The sequence below is a fragment of the Mesoplodon densirostris genome, chromosome 8, assembly GCF_025265405.1.
Source record: "Mesoplodon densirostris isolate mMesDen1 chromosome 8, mMesDen1 primary haplotype, whole genome shotgun sequence".
In the NCBI taxonomy this organism is placed as follows: Eukaryota; Metazoa; Chordata; class Mammalia; order Artiodactyla; family Ziphiidae; genus Mesoplodon; species Mesoplodon densirostris.
The window spans coordinates 94652107-94668914 of record NC_082668.1 but is presented as its reverse complement, the minus strand read 5'-3'; positions in this window follow the sequence as shown (position 1 = coordinate 94668914).

Below are 16808 nucleotides of genomic sequence, written 5' to 3'. Positions count from 1 at the left end.
CACAAACAAAACTAGCCTCTGCAAAACATTAATGGGCCCATCAATTAACTAATTGTCCAAGTATTACAGACACTCAGGCACATAAGCTCCATTGAAATAATTCCAATTTTCTTCATGAAAAAAAGTGCTCCCATGACACACTTTATTAAGAAAACACGTCCACTGCAAAGGCTCTAAAGAAAGAAATGATATCAGACTTTTAAAATTAATTAATATATATTTGGGTTATATTTTAAGAATGAGACATGTATGTTCATATAGCATAAAACAAATAATTCTGAAATGAAAATCCTTACTGACCACATGAATGCATAGAATTATTTACTACTGTTGTCAAAACCTAATGGTGGAATTGAGGCAAAGGACCAAGGTCTGAGAGGTTCAAAGAAGGTCTTAGAATTAGGCTCCATGAGGACAGGCATGTTTGTGTTTTCTTTTCTGCTGGGTACAGAGTAAATATTCAGCACTTGTTGGATTGATGGATGAATGAAGAAAAATTAGACGATAATACCATAAACACCCTGTATATTACTTACAGTTGTGTGGTTGTGTACGTGTGAGTGCATTATTCTAACAACTGCAGGTGTACAGAGGCACCCTGAGTAAGAAAACTAGGTAAGCAAAACTCTTTGCCAAGTGGCGTCCCAACAAGCCTTGTTCCTGTCAAGCACAATCACTTAGCAACAGAAAGTGGAGGAATTACGTATTCCCTGGCTTTGCTTCTTCTGGCGTTTAGGATATCTTGGCTACTACCTAGGAATTACATAAAATGTAAAATTCTGATGCTTAAGTTAGCAATGAATTTGTCAACAGGAAAAAAAATATTTACTGTTTATGTAAATCACAAAATTGGACCAAGACCTTGAAAAGGTTAAAGTTTTGGTGTAAATGGCAAGTGTCTAAACAAATTTTTTTTTTTTTTTTTGCGTTACTCAGCCCTCTCACTGTTGTGGCCTCTCCCATTGCGGAGCACAGGCTCCGGACGCGCAGGCTCAGCGGCCATGGCTCACGGGCCTAGCCGCTCCGCGGCATGTGGGATCTTCCTTGACCGGGGCATGAACCCATGTCCCCTGCATCGGCAGGCGGACTCTCAACCACTGCGCCACCAGGGAAGCCCCTTGTGAAATGTTTGTAATCATAGCATTAAAAAGGGAATGAAAGTATTCTAGTACAGTATCACTATAAGGCCCAGGTATTTGGGGGTGCTTTTTTGAAAGCTTTTGACAAGGCAGTCTCTATTCCTGAGATACATAAAAATATATATGTAAAATGTTGGGCTTCCTGGTGGCACAGTGGTTGAGAATCTGCCTGACAATGCAGGGGACAGGGATTCGAGCCCTGGTCTGGGAAGATCCCCCATGCCGCAGAGCAACTAAGCCCATGCGCCACAACTACTGAGCCTGCGCTCTAGAGCCTGCAAGCCACAGCTATTGAGCCCACGTGCCACAACTACTGAAGCCCACGTGCCTAGAGCCCATGCTCCGCAACAAGAGAAGCCACCACAATGAGAAGCCCGCACACAGCAACGAAGACCCAACACAGCCAGAAAATAAATTAATTTAAAAAATATGTAAAATGTTAACCATAATTCTTATCATTGCTGTGGTATATTCTTTTTTTTTTTTTTACTTTTTCAATCTTTTACTTTTATTTTCCTTTACACTATTGCTGTAAACATATTTAAACTTGATACATGTTGAATACATCTTATTACTTGTTCTTTGTATTACTAGTGTTACTGTGGTATATTCTTGATGGCTCTGTTACTCCCTGGTATTTAAGAAGAGTATGACCGTGAACATAAGCTGGTGATATGGTTTCGTTTGTTCTTTGTGGCCTTGTGTCATTATTTGATACATAAATCAACAATAGGACTTCAATCTTCATGCTAGATTGCATGCACTATTACAGAACTAAAAAGGAAACACCAGATTTTCAGAATCTGTATTATAGCAAACGTCACAATTCCACTCCAGGCACGGTTTATTTTTGCTTGTTTGATGTGTTATTTTGGTTTGTCTGTGTTGGGTTTTTTTCTGGCTACAATGCTCTTATTATATAAACTATTTTTTAAATATTATAAAATAGATTTTATAGACGATCTCCATTAAAATAGTTCACCAGCCATCACTGGAATCAAGGCTTAATATTCTGAAGGTTTTCTATTTTAATTCTTTGATACAATGATTTTCAAGCATTTGCTACATGCCCTTCACTATGCTAGGTCCTGTTACAAAGGTGCAAAAGCAATACATTATATAACTTACATCAGATGAAATAATTAAAGAGCATTGTAAGACCAAGAGTCAAGTGCTAAAATGTATACTGTGAGCTGTGCATGGGAAATCAGGCGGATCAGGGGTGTGTGGAGGACCAGGTGGGTAATGATAGAGGGAACTAGAGCTAAGAGGAGCCTGAAGAAGGAGGAGAGAGGAGAGTATTCAGGGCACAGAACCGTACGTGCAAAAAGGTGGAAGTGGGAAAATCAAACAAAATAAATTGGGGTATAATTTTCGTTTTGGAAATTCCAAAATGATCTATTAGCTAACCTTTATTGAATATTTATTAAGGACCAGGCTGACTTGACTTATTTATTTTAAACCTTAAAAAAATGACATAGGATACTATTATTATCCCCATTTGCCAGATTAGGAATCTGAGATTTGAGTGCAAGTTACACTGCCACACAGCTCATAAGTAGTGAAATCAGAAGTGAACCCTGGCAATGCAGCCCCTAAACCATAGTTTTTACATTATATTGATTCACAGGGTTCTAAATGCGATAATACAGGTAAGGGAGATAGAAAGGCTTAGCCTGATGTTGGTTATACGAGCTTCCCTGTGGGCAAACTGTCTAGAGGTTGGGAACAGTATTTCCAGGACTGTGAAATACTCTAGGTCCTGAAGACAACCTTTAACTGAATTCCTCATTTTATAAAATGTGCACATGTTCACCAATGATACAGCTACGATATCTCTTCCATCATAGAATCTGCTGTTATCCTGGAGTTCAAGGAAGGCATTCCAACTCTACACAAAAGTCAGCCAAAGTCGAACCCTGGGCAAGTCACTTAACCTTTCCTGATTTCAGTTTCCTCATCTTAAATGAGGGGAAAGGACTTGGTGATCTCTAGGGTCCATTTTAAAATTCTGCAACCATTTTATAAATGTCACTAACAATTTCAGACAAACTTTAGAATTCCAGAAATGGAAATGTCAACTGAATAATGAGTAGCAGACACCATGTGGAAGTTCTGTCATGATCGTTCTTAAAAAAATAAGCCTTCTTTGTTTCATTAGTGACACAGGAAAGCAAGTACCCCAAAGACTTCCTTTAACAATTGAAAGTCTTTATCATAAGACAGATGCAAAAGAACTGAGGTGTATTGCATGAAAAATGGGAAATGTGTATTTAATATCAATTTTTGTCATAAAAACACCGCAGCCTCATACCTTAATTAATCTAAATATTCAGGAGAATGGAATACATCTTACTGAAGAATGCTTGAGGCCAACGGTATCATAAGCTAATTGATCTCTTGCTAAGACAAGTGATGAATCAACCTAAAATATCTATTTCCCGACTGTTTATGTTTAAACAACACCATTTCCTAAGGAGAAACTTGCAAATGAAGCACTTCCTAATTTAACAGGAACATTCTGAAAATAAACCGTTAAAGAACGCTCAGTGAATTCCTAAGCATATCATACAATGATTTTAGTTTCCTAAGCCCCAGCGTTTTCATGTCTTGTGATAAAAGTGAGAAGTGAAAGGCTCATTTTTTTTCATTTACTCTTTAGATTATCTTCATGATTTAATCTTTGTCTGTTCATGATGATTCTTACAAAGTGAGCTTTTCTCCATGTATGTTTTCCAGAGAGCTTTTTAAACTTTTCATTTATTAAGCTATAATTTACAAACAGTAAAATGCACAACTCTTAAGTAAACATACAGCCCGATGTTTTTTTTTACATGTTATATGCCATGTTAACCACTGCCCAGATTAGGATAGAAAACATTTTTGTCACTTAGAGTGTTCCCTGTGCTCCTTTCTAGTCAGTAACCCTCTTCCCAATGAAGTAGCTGGAATTCTGATTCGATTTCTATAGACTAGTTTTGCCTGTCCTTGAAATTCATATCAATGGAATCACACATTATGGACTCTTGTGTCTGGCTTCTTTCACTTAGTGTGACATTTTTAGATTCATCTTTGTTGTGTTGGTATCAGTAACTCATTCCTTTTTATTGCTGAATGCAGGGATATAAGACAGTTTATTTATCCATTCACCTGTTGATGGACATTTGGGTTGTCTGGGCTGTCATGAAGAAAGCTGTAATGCATTTCCTTGTGCAAGTCTTCTTGTGGACATGTGCACTTATTTCTTCTGGGTGTACTCCCAGAAGTGGAATTGATTTGTCATAGGGTAGGTAGGTGTTTAAGTTTCTATGTATTTTTATGAACACTGTCTGAGAGTTAAACACCTATTGTCTAGGTGTACAGAGTTGAGACCTGCAGGTGGGAAAAAAATGGGATTTCCGGGCACACTCTTTAATAACCTCCCAGATCCAGCATTCGGAAAGCAACTATATAGAAGCTCCAGCAACTTTTCAGCAGTTACCTGTTCACACAGAGAGGGTGGATGCGCCTCTCCCATCCTTCATGGGTGCTGAGGAAGTCCTACCATCAGGGAGATTGTTCCCTGGAGATGATCAGATGATGGTTCAAAACTCAGATTTGCTAGCAGGAAATGCATCACAAAACAAATCCAAGCATGTGAGAATCCTGAGCAAGGCCAACCTCACATCTCCTTTGCCCACTCAGGCTTCCATGGAATTTGATAAGCCATCAGGTCTAAGACTTCCCTGTGTCCCTGAATCAAGTACTAGACTTCAGCCTCAGGAAGTCCAGTTATTTTAAAACCCATCTCCCTCTGTTCAGATAATCATCTTTGCTCTGATTTATGGTGGCTGGCCTGCAGGTGTTGAAAAGGTGGTCTTGATTTAGCCAGAAAGCAATATTCCCAGAAAGTATATTTCCATGGCTACCTCCCCCTCCCCCCACTATCCCCCCGTCAAAGCCAGCCAACTCCTCACTCCCTCCCTCTGTGAACCTGGAATGTGCCTTTGGTTATATTTGTGTCATTGGTAGCAAACCCTTATAATTCTGCCCCCAAATCGAAAAGAAAAAATATCCATAGGGATCAAGGAGAGTGTCTCCTTACACAAATCTTTTTTTCTGATAAGAGGTGAACCATAGCCAGAATCAGAGATTTATATATGAATTTTGACATAAATCTGCATGTGTAATTATGGGTCATAAGGATCTTTATAGGCTGCACTAAGTTGGTGAAGAAGAGTTACTGTTATTGACAAAGCATTGACCCGAACATTAGTGGAGGAAGAGCTCTTCCTTTTTTTTCCCCTGAGGAGTGAGACTTTTCTAGCTGTGAATCCCTTCGAACCTGGGCCTCTGTTAAATATCTTTACATCTGAAAGTAAACATAACGGAGTCTCCCAAACACATCCTATACCTTCACATAATTATAGATGTATAAGAATTTCAAAACACATTCTAGAAGCTTTTCTAATCGTTTCCAAGGTAGTGATGAAGGTTTGCGAAGTGACCGAAGAGGCCCATCTAGATGTTGTGAAAGCAAGTTGTGTGTGAGGTACGCTCCGGCTGAGAAGGGCCAAAGCCTATTTTTAGCCGGGCCCGCTGGGCTCCAAGCTCACCTCCACCGTTTACGTTACTAGAGCTCGGGGCGTCTGACTGCTGTGTAGGTGGCCCAGAAAACGTACTCTTTAGAGCAATGGAAAGTTAAAGTGAGCTTTAAAGCACAGCCTTATCATACTTGCATGTTATTGCCCAGTCTGTCTAAAAATAGAATCTCATTACTTTAATTCTACAGCATTCTTAGGTGTGCCGAACTTTATTATTAATAACAGCATTTCACATTTATGTAGCACTGTCTGCCTAAGGGAACTTCACAAATTATACACAGAAAACTTTCCTACCTTGATGTAGCAAGCAACGGGTTAGGAGGGTAGGAGCTGGTGGTGAGCAGCGGCTCCCCTTCTCTCTCCAGACAGGAGGCAGAGGCAGTGGCTCCAGGTGGCTCTAAATGAAGCCGCTCTTTGAAGGTGAGCCATTTGAAAGTAGGCTGTGTTTTTCACCTATGATTTGCAAGGCCTTGGAGAGGATCGCAATAACCTCAGGAATAACAGGCTGCTTCTATAAGACACTTCGTGTGTATCTAGTCAGGTCTTTTAGCCGGCTTTTGGAAACAACAAGGGCAACAAAAATGGACACCTTTCCTCAGACCCCCAACCAATCAGGAGGTTCTGAAGAGGGTGGGCTCCCAAACCCAGCTATTTAGATTGGAAGGAGGATGGAACATTATCATCCCCATCTAGGCTTCTACTAGTTCCTCAGCAGTGGTGCAGGCAAGACTCTAGTTCAGCCATGTAGCTTAATAACCATGAGAGAGAGAGAGAGAGAGAGAGAGTGGTAGCAACAGGTATTCAGACAGCCTGCCATTCAGTGACTCGAACCTAGGAATGGGATACTAATTTCTATATGGTTAGCGCATTTTAGTGTAAGCACATGTCATCTAAAGAAGCAGCCTAAGTCAAGACTTCCACCACAACAAGTTTATGCCAGAGTTTGGTAAAACTCTATTCACACAGTGTACAATGGGAAAGCAATTTGACAACATATATCAAGATCCATAAAAATGCTCACTTTTTAAAACCCAGTCATCTGTCTTATTGTGGAGAATCCCTTCTGAGGAAATCATCTGCAGTGTGGGCAGGTGGGGTGGTGGAGTATAAATGTAACTATATGAACCACAGGACTTTTTTAAGTGTCTTAAAATGGACAACAACCTAAATATCTACCCATAGAGTTCTGGTTAAATTCATACTAGTATATCCAATCAATGGACTATTAGTAACTCATTTCTGAGGATCCACTGGGAATTTTCAGAGGGATTCTGCAGTGGCTTTCACCGGGAGGAAGGTTTGAAAGAAGAAACTTAATGGACTCTTTTTTTTTGGTACGCGGGCCTCTCACTGCTGTGGCCTCTCCCGTCGCGGAGCACAGGCTCCGGACACGCAGCCTCAGCGGCCATGGCTCACGGGCCCAGCCGCTCCACGTCATGTGGGATCTTCCCGGACCGGGGCACGAACCCGTGTCCCCTGCATCGGCAGGTGGACTCTCAACCACTGCGCCACCAGGGAAACCTAATGGACTCTTTCTAATACAGCTTCCTTTTGAAAGCGGTTATTTTCAAAATGGCCAGCCAATTCTGCTCTTCAAAGATGAGCATAATGTCTGGATGGCTCTTTGAGTGTAGCTGCCAAACCCCAGCAGCACAGGGATGATAACATCACGCTTTCTGATAAGTCTTTAGGATAGGCACAGTTTACTGAAGGCTACAGGCTGTGTTTTAGTCAATTTACATGCATGATTTCATTTTACCCTCCCCCAAATCTCATGAGGTATCATTACCCCATTTTACAGACAAGAAAACTAAGTTCTAAAGCAGTGCAACTGATCTGCCTGACTTCAAAGCCAGTCATGAAATCGTCCTAAGGATTAGATGACATCGTGCCTCAGGACATAGCGGCAGTTAGTTTTACAGACCACGATACAGCATTGCCTCTAGGGATGTTGATCCAACTTTTTAAATATAAAAAGCAATTTTTGGTCTAAAGCAGAAACTATTGATGCTATGTAGACAAGTTCCAGAAGAATCATTTGACCAACGCCTTTAGCCAGCATAGCCTTTTAGTAATTAAAACTCCTTTTCCATCTGTCACTTACGGTGCCAGTTCCTTGCCAAGCTGGAGATAAAGGTGAACAATGCTTTTGGTAAATGAAATTCTTCAGTATCGGTCTTCACTGTGAGGAGAGCCTTCTGCAGTGATGGACCACCAGACTTCCTTGGGGAATCATGCTGTCACACTTTAGAAATGGAGAAAAAGGGAAGGAGAAGGCTAAGAACATAGAACATGAGTACATTTGCTATGAGAAAGTACTCCTAACAAATGGATCCATCAACACAGATGTATGAATTGTCATTTGATGAAATTACATGGGACAAATATCGGTTTCCTTAGAGTAAGAACGTTGTTCTTAAAAAAGAGTCTTTCCACATAACATATGGAACTCTCCCTTGATGAACATAATATGCATCTTTTATTACATTCAAAGCTTATTTTTAAAAAGCATGTTGAGCCAAGTCCCCTTTTCCTCCCTCACACCCAGTTCCTGCTCCATTGTACATTCAGGCGGGACGACCGGATCAATCTGGCTTCCCATCAGGTGTTCACATAGTCCCCAGTCGAGTGGGAGCCCAGAGAGAGGAGGGAGCAGCGGGCTGCCTTACGCTTCTGGAGGCATTCCCACTGAGCCAGTCTGCAGCCCTGAGTGAGCTGATCCTCTTGTCAAGACGAAAACGCAGGGTGAGGAAGCCCTTGCTTTGTTCCAGACAATCATAAAGGCTCACTCTATTAAACAGAGTATGTGCTTATGCCTTTCTGTACCATTTTTCCACTTCTGCAACCTCCAGGACGGACTCTCTTTAGCTGAATTGGAAATAAGCATTCGTTTGCCTCTCCTCTCCATTTCTGCTGTTTTAGAAGAGGTGTTTATAAAACAGGTAAAGTTCAGCTTCTTGGCCTCTCTTGCTTAGCATGTGAAAACTATGGAAGAAGGCCAACATTCTGAGGCCCGAGGAAAACTGCGTCTCCAACCCGTGCATGGAAGAAGAACCACAGAATGAAAAGCACAAGATCATTGCATCACCTCTCAGAAAGCTTGCTCTGAGCTGCTTGATGAGCTATTTGTGTCTTTTCATGGATTTTTTTCTGTTTTTAGAAAATGAGACCAGACGCTTTTTATTGGTGTCTTAGAGGTTGTTTAATCTCAAGTGAACTCAGTCCACATTTTCCTGGCAGTGTCAGCTATCGGCTCAAACCATTTTACTCATTGCATCATCCTGCCAGTCAGCAAGCAGGGACCTAATTAGCTCTTTGCTTTAATGGCAATAGTTAAATTTACATTATTAATTTAAATATTACAGACTCTGTGGACTTGAGCACATAGCCGACATAAAGATGTAAAATGAATAATAAGGTGCCGAAAAACACCAGAGTCATTATTCCCATCATGTTCAAACTTCTAGCTATAATGGTATCAATTAAAACTCTAATCCTAGCAAGAAGCCTTGCTGGTTCTCTTTTGTTATAAAAGCTGCATTTATATTTAAATGCTGGGCTGGAGTATTCAAGTTATACCTTGCAAAATAGAGTGATCACATGTGTCAAGAGACATAATTACAGTTCTAATTATATTTTTGATTTTTTAAAACACCCAAACAGTAAAATTGTAGTAAGTTCTTCAGCATCCCTTTCTGTATCACTGGCTTTTCCTACGTCCTGAAGTGCTGCAATCACTCTGAAGTGTCAAAACCTGTTTGGGTTGCAAGACAGATGGGACTTTCAAAATGAAATGTACCTATGACTGTTTGCTACTATATATATAAAATGTCTCATTTAGTCTCATCTGTGATCTTCCAAGAGGAAAATGTTTCCAGGAGCAATTTATCTCAGTCCTCAGTTTGTATCACTGAATGACCATCTGAAAAAGAGGACCAGCATCTTTTCTTAAAGGGAAACTGCCTAAGTGTGTTACACGGAGATGTGCATGAAATCATTTTTAAATGAATGAAATGCAAAATATGAAATAACTGAAAATATGAACTTCAGATTTTTCATTTGGTGTATGAAACTTTCATCTGAGTTCATAGAATAGTTCATACTGTTATCTGTGAGAACTGGTAGGAAAGATAAAATTAATAGACAAAGACATTTTTCATTTTTGTGCCAGATTGAGCTTTTTAGCCTCCCAGTTACCTAACCAGCTCTCTGATGAGTAAACCAGCTTAGTGCTTCTTTGGCATGAACTCCCTCCCCTGATAAGCCCCTCCTTTGTCAGGGCTGCAAGACCCTGGCAAAGACACCTCAATCCCCTGGCTCCAATCCCTCCTTTATGGCTATTATTATTATTATATCTTTGATTGAACATTCTAATGTGCCCTCTCAAATAGGTTCCTTGTGGTCAGGTTCTGTGTAGGATTATGATGAGCACTTGGGAGGGGCTCAGTGATGTGACTGAGCCAGAAATGAGCTAGCTATGGAGGAAGGTTGCAATGGTTCACCCACCGGGGTTAAAGTCACTTGTCCTTTGGATGTATAGAATGCATTATTCCAATATTACAAGACTAACAAAAACTTCATTATTTATTTGGATCAAAAAATCCGGTTTCAACTATACATGGATCGTTCATCAGTGTGGTGGCCGTGGTCTAGTCCTGCGCTCTCTCCAACGTTCAGCTTCCTGAGCAGCAAACAGTGGGTAAGAATAACCTCCCGGTGAGGATTACATAAATGCAATCTTTCTGGTAAAACAGGAGGTCTGAATAACAAAGCATGTAACACCACTCTGTCAACTGGAAATGGCAAATAAAAGTGTGAAGGATTATGGCTGCTAATAAATGCAATGCAACTGTGTTTGCCTGATGGCAAGGAATTAGGATTCAGTCTTCAAAGAGGACAGACTGTACTGGACAAACATCTAGAACTTTTTTTTTTTTTTTTTTTGCGGTACGCGGGCCTCTCACCATTGTGGCCTCTCCCATTGCGGAGCACAGGCTCCGGACGCGCAGGCTCAGCGGCCATGGCTCACGGGCCCAGCCGCTCCGTGGCATGTGGGATCTTCCCGGACCGGGGCACAAAACTGTGTCCCCTGCATCGGCAGGCGGACTCTCAACCACTGCACCACCAGGGAAGCCCCTAGAACTTAAAAAAAATGGGTTTGCAATCAATCCTATCTTAGGATGGTAGTTTAAGGTAGTAGTTAAGGGTATAGACTCTGAATTCGAATCCTTGGGTTCAAAGTTTAGAATAATAATGGAGTCTGCCTTCTAGGATCCTTGTGAGGATAATTTACAGAAAGTCCTTAGCCCAGTGCTTGGCCCTTGGTGAGCCTTCAGTAGGTGTTAGCTATTATCAAAGAATCAAATTGCATAAAATTCAAAACCAGCTCATCTGTATGTGCAAATATGCTTTATGTTGTTTATAAAGTAATTCCATGTATTTTCACCTTACCAAAAGATAAGAGCTCTCTCTTCAAAGGACTGGTACAAGCTGCCCACAGAGGCCCTAACTCAGCACCTTCTGAATGAATGGATGAAGAAATCCAGGTTAGTATCCAGAACAGGAACTTCAAAATTAATGGACAGGATGTGTTGACAGGAGCCACAAAAAATCTCTACCAGTGTCTACTGTTCCAGACCACTAAGGGCACCATCCTCAGCCGAGCAGGAACTTTGGGTCACACATCTGAAAAGCCCCATCTAATGATAACAAGAGCAAACATTTAGTGATGGTTTTCAATGTACCAAGCACCATGCTAGGAGGCTTACATGCATTATCATACTTAGTCTTACCATAACACTTTAACTTGCTTCTATTCTTATTCCCATTTTTTGAGGATGTCACTGAAACTCACAAAGGTAAAATTAATTTGACCAAAGTCAAACAGTGAACAACGGTGGCACTAGGGCTTGATCTCAGATCACTGGGCTCCCAAGTATATATTCCTGAAATTATATAATACTGCCCCTCTGGAAATGCTTACAGATAGGGCACGTCAGATTTTGGAACTCCTGAGACCATGCTAAATTGACTAAAATTTTAAGATGCTCAAATTTCAAGACTTACCTGGAAGTAAGCCTCAACTAAAGTGAGTCTCCCAGAGGTTAACTCAGGGCCCATTTTGAGCCAAAGTCAGCCCCAAATCCTGTGAAACAAGCTTCCACAGAATTAAAAAGGTGATGCAGCCCGATGGGACAAAAGGCCTTCCTCTTTTCCTTGTCCTTGTCCTCTGCCATCTGCCATATTTTCAACGTGTTAAAACTCATGGGGCAGAGAATACTTAGCAAATTAATAGAAGAAAAGTCCTGACTTTCCTGGCTTATAAAAGGTTGATGCCTTCCAGCCATGCTACTGAAAAGAATGGGATTTATGCTGCACCTTTCTTCCCAGATGGAAAAGTGCTTTACAAATAATGGAACTAATGCAATTCATTGGTAGTGAGTAAATTTGTCACCGTGGATGTTGTATTAACTCTCTAAGGCCAATTCAATTGGGGATTCAATAAATCAGCTCTTTCAGGGTATCTCATGATGCCCCACTGGTTAAAAAGAGTCCTAGATAAATAGCAATTTGATCCTTTGGATTCTTTAATCCTTGAAACATGCTTTTAGGAAACGTGGAAAGGCTTAATGCCTCCCTTTTCCTGCTGGAGAAGCTGAGGAATCTGTGCAATAAGGGAGGAATCAGGAGATCTCAGGTCATGCTCAATTCTATGACCATTTCAACTCCGGTTTCATGAATATCTTCTAGGCTTATTCCTGGGCCATGTTTTTCAAAGTGATCAGCAAAACTGTGCTTGAGAACATTTCCCTGACTCAGCCACAGGTATTGCTGTCACCTCAGGTGAAATTGAAACTAATTCCTTAAGTCTTCCGCTCTCCTGAGCTTCTGTTTTCTTTTCATCCATGGCTATTCTGAAGGGTTTCCTTCTTTGAAGGGGCACCGCTCCATGCATTATGTACTGGATGCTTCCTTCATACTAAGCTGAAGGTCGTTGTTTATTAAGGCAAAGTTGGCACTGAGAATGGAAACAAATGGGAAAAGGATATGTATTTGAATTCACATCAGATTATTTATGCCCATGGGTCCATGGCATGGAGCACATATAAAGATTTTCTATTTATGTATGTATGTATGTATGTGAAGTCAAGGAGTCCTTCAAGAAATGAATAAATATAGCACAGAATTGGATTTTGGAAAAGAAAGAAACTTGTATTAGAGAGCAGTGCTTGTCATCATGCTGCAATGTAGTTCTCTAAACAGAATTCCCTTGGAAAGGTAAAACCGACACATCTGGCCTCACTAAACTGTTCAGGTGGGTTAAACATTGACTGTGGGGAGAAAAACAAACCCTGAACTAGAGGGGAAGCCGTTCCTTATAACTCGATGGGTAATAAATCTGTAGCTGTGCCGTGCAGAAGTCCGTGTAATGCTCTTTAATTCCAGCGTATCTTATGTAGGATTTAAAATGTCTTGAGGGATTTGCTGGAAGCCTCGTTTTATTTTGTTTTAAACAAACAATGTTTTATTTTGTTCTAAATATGGGAAGTGGATCAGAATTGATAGGGTTTTTTTTTTTTTTTTTTTTTTCTTTTTGCGGTATGCGGGCCTCTCACTGTTGTGGCCTCTCCCGTTGCGGAGCACAGGCTCCGGATGCGCAGGCTCAGCGGCCATGGCTCACGGGCCCAGCCGCTCCGCGGCATATGGGATCCTCCCAGACCGGGGCACGAACCCGTATCCCCTGCATCGGCAGGCGGACTCTTAACCACTGCGCCACCAGGGAGGCCCGATAGGGTATTTTTTTTCACCTTAAATAAGAAGGCTTATTTTTAATATGACCACAATTTTGGCAACCGTGTTTCTTTATTAGTTGTTAGTATTATAATTCACTGAGAATTTTATTCTCGTGTTGTCACCATACATTGCTTAGTATTTCTGGGCTTTTTCAGATTCTTCCCTGTGAGTTATTTGCCTTCTTTGGAAATTTGATGGATGGCATCGTATGAAAAATAATATTAAAATCCTCCAATGAAAAATGTACATATCTATTGTGAATTCTGCACTAAAGTGGTCTAGAAGCTTGTTACAAATACAGAGGTTTGGTTCATTTGCTTTTTCTAACCCGCCCTGTTTACATATTGCAAAACATGCTAAAAGTACTGTTTGTCTTGATGTAGACTGTGTTATTTGTGAAGGGTCTGCATGGAGAAAGAAAACATAGGCTGTGTTGTTCGAAGAATCATTAAGGAGATATTATTTCAGATCATAATGTAACTAGACTCCTTTAGAGGGAAATATAAGTGTTCATGTTTTCAGCTTTTATACAGGAATGTAACTGTGGCTGATTAAGGGAAAAGTCAACTAATTTATAATGTCTAAATTTAGTGTTACACCAGAAAATATATCTGAAATTACCAAAACTAAAACAACTTCAGCTCTGGCTCAAAAGCAGTTCTTTAATCCAGGGTCCGATATACACTGTTTATAGTAACTGAAATTCTAATTTTGTAGAATTAGATCTTAAAAGGAGTCAAAGGCAAAAGAAAATTCCCTACACATCTGCTGTGCTCAAAGTATCCACTTCAGAAGAGAACTTTTTATTATCTCCAATTTATTCTGACAAAAATTCTCTTGGGCTTTTATTTCAAAAGATGAAAAATGAGCCATGGCAGTCAATGGTGTATGGTGACTATTTATCTGTTTACACCTATCCATGTGATTGCTAGAAAAAAACAGATTAGACTTTGAATGTGGTATGAAGAATGTATGCTGTTCACAAGCTCATATTCCTCAGAGGAGAAATAGGTTAAAAACTCAAAACCAAGTTTTAGAAACCATGCATTTTATTTTGAGGAACAATAATTCAAGGCCTGATTTTTTTAAGGTAAAATATATATGCTCAATCTTAAAGTAAACATATTCAGCAAGTCAGTTCATGGTTTACAGTTTTCCTAACCAAAAAAATCATGAAGCTAATTATTTAATAATGTCCATGTTATAATTTACAGGACAGGTGTCTATCTGAAAAATATCTATACATCTACTTTTGATTAATCAAAGAATATTGTAAATGTACTAGAGAAACCTTTTATTTATTGATTTCTTTGGCAAATACCTTTACAAAGTAAAGGGAGCCTTATAAAATTAATAATAGCCCTGAATCATTCTCCTTCTTAGTTTCCGATTTTCATAGATTGGGCTTTATTTTAAGAGGGTGTGCACCTGTAGGAAATTTTATACGGCAGGCAGCCTCCCTGCCATAATCAGAAACCAAATTCATTTTCGGAGGAAATACACAATGGCATACGTGCCTCTTTTATGGCCACATCTGCACAGCTCAGGGAAAGGTTCACAGATAAGTCTGCTGATCACATTACAAGGCTGTTATGAGAGAATGAAGTTGCACCTTTGATGGGCTATTGCAGCTGAATTAGAAGTCCCAGTCATTAGAAGTTTGGCATGTCACAGAGCGGAGCAGATTGGAGACCCAAAAATACTTTATGCAACTAGCTGAATTTTGGTCATTTCCATCAAATATCAGTGGACCCATTAGACAAAGATGAACAATAAGTGTGCACGGGCACGTGCACACACACACACACACCTCAATACACACTGCCAATAAAGATGACTTTAGGTAATTTCTGACTTTCACCTCTGCGATACAAAGTCCATTGTGCTTGTACAGTGCCTTCAGGACACCAGCTGAGAACAAAGCTACTTTCAGAAGTGGTAAGTGATTTCATTCTATTAATGTCCAGGTGATATGTGAAGCCCATTATCACATCACTAATATGGCAGCAGACATTTCCCAGCCAACCCCAGGTAGCTCCAGGGTTTGTGAAATGTGTGACTGGTAAAGGTAGACCTCAGAAACACTTTTAATTTTCTGCTAGTGTCACCAAATGCTAAACACAACCCTAAAAGTCATCTTTTAAATTTCAAAAGAAGATGAAATTGAACGCCACATAAAAGATCACAGAAAACATTTAAACAAAGCAATTTGCAGGATTTAATTGAAGGGTTTTGGTGAAGTGTTTGTGTTCCAGATGTAATGCGTGGCACGTTATCGAGAAAGCTTGGAATATGAGGAGGAAGGCCATTGATGTAATGAGTAATTCCAGTTCCCTGTCACACAGCACATGGAGGGAACAGGCATCATCCCTAACTGTCCATTGTCTCCTGAGGACATTTCCTAACACATCAGGGCCGCCTTGGTGGTCTCCGGCTGGCATTGTGCCCCATAAAATTAACGTAGTTGGTGGGCTTCCCTGGTAGCACAGTGGTTGAGAGTCCGCCTGCCGATGCAGGGGACACGGGTTCGTGCCCCGGTCCGGGAAGATCCCACATGCCGCGGAGCAGTTGGGCCCGTGAGCCATGGCTGCTGAGCCCGTGCTCCGCAACGGGAGAGACCACAATGGTGAGAGGCCTGTGTACCGCAAAAAAAAAACAAACATTTTACTGAGAGACCACATTTTAATATTTCCACATTTTCATATTTAACACAACATTCTGACAACAGATATTCTTTTTTTAACATCTTTATTGGAGTATAATTGCTTTACAATGGTGTGTTTGTTTCTTCTGTATAACAAAGTGAATCAGCTATACATATACATACATCCCCATATCTCCTCTCTCTTGAGTCTCCCTCCCACCCTCCCTATCCCACCCCTCTAGGTCCATTCTCTATGTCTGAGTCTTTATTCCTGTTCTGTCCCTAGGTTCTTCAGAACCTTTTTTTTTTTTTTAGATTCCATATATATGTGTTAGCATATGGTATTTGTTTTTCTTTCTGACTTACTTCACTCTGTATGACAGACTCTAGGTCCATCAACCTCACTACAAATAACTCAATTTCGTTTCTTTTTATGGCTGAGTAATATTCCATTGTATATATGTACCACATCTTCTTTATCCATTCATCTGTCGATGGACACTTAGGTTGCTTCCATGTCCTGGCTATTGTAAATACTGCTGCAATGAATATTGTGGTACATGACTCTTTTTGAAATATGGTTTTCTCAGGGTATATGCCCAGTAGTGGGATTGCTGGGTCATATGGTCATTCTATTTTTAGTTTTTT